The following is a 760-nucleotide window of genomic DNA, read 5'->3' as shown; positions in this document are numbered from 1 at the left end:
TGCTTCCTCTTTTCGGTATCGGCATCGGGGCCGGTACCTTCCCCGCCGGTACCTTCCCCGCCGGTCTCGGCGCCGCCATCGGTGCCGGCGCCGTCGGTGCCGGTGCCGTCGGTGTCGATGTCGGTGTCAGTACCATCATCGAGGCCGACCTGCAAACCTTGCTTAGCAGTCAAATAGTCGAGGTACTCTTGTTCACCCTCATAATCCATCTCGTCTGCATCTTGGTCAGAAGGCCCAGTTTCTTCGTTGTTCGACATGTTTCCTATGATTAAGTGGCCTCATTTATTTCTAAAAGTATGAATAAATGAGAAATGACATAAAAAGAAATCTATGTGCCAGCACTCGATATGCCAACTATGTAGCACAAATCATGCCTTTATTCACGGGAAATTTCGGCATGACCTTTGCTAAAAATGGACATATCGAGCACCTGAAATTCACCGAAACGGAAATGAATCAACATTCCGGCGTAACATAGGCCACTCGGATCATTTTCCAAACATGACATGTCCAAACATGACATATGCACATATCACATGTCCAGTTCAAATTTCCATATAAATTCAGCTAATTTTGAAACCTAGCTAAATTCATAACTAAATAGATAACCTAATTAATTAACATGAAGAACCCTAGCAGAGAGGGGGGGTTTACAGAGAGTACAGGGGCGAGGAGGCAGGCCCGACGACGGCCGGCAGGGGAGAGGAGGGAGGCGAGGGCCGACGGGTCGGGGGCGAGCGCGCCGGGGTCGGGGGCGAGC

The sequence above is a fragment of the Triticum dicoccoides genome, chromosome 2B (assembly GCF_002162155.2).
Source record: "Triticum dicoccoides isolate Atlit2015 ecotype Zavitan chromosome 2B, WEW_v2.0, whole genome shotgun sequence".
Lineage (NCBI taxonomy): Eukaryota > Viridiplantae > Streptophyta > Magnoliopsida > Poales > Poaceae > Triticum > Triticum dicoccoides.
This window is presented reverse-complemented; position numbering follows the sequence as displayed.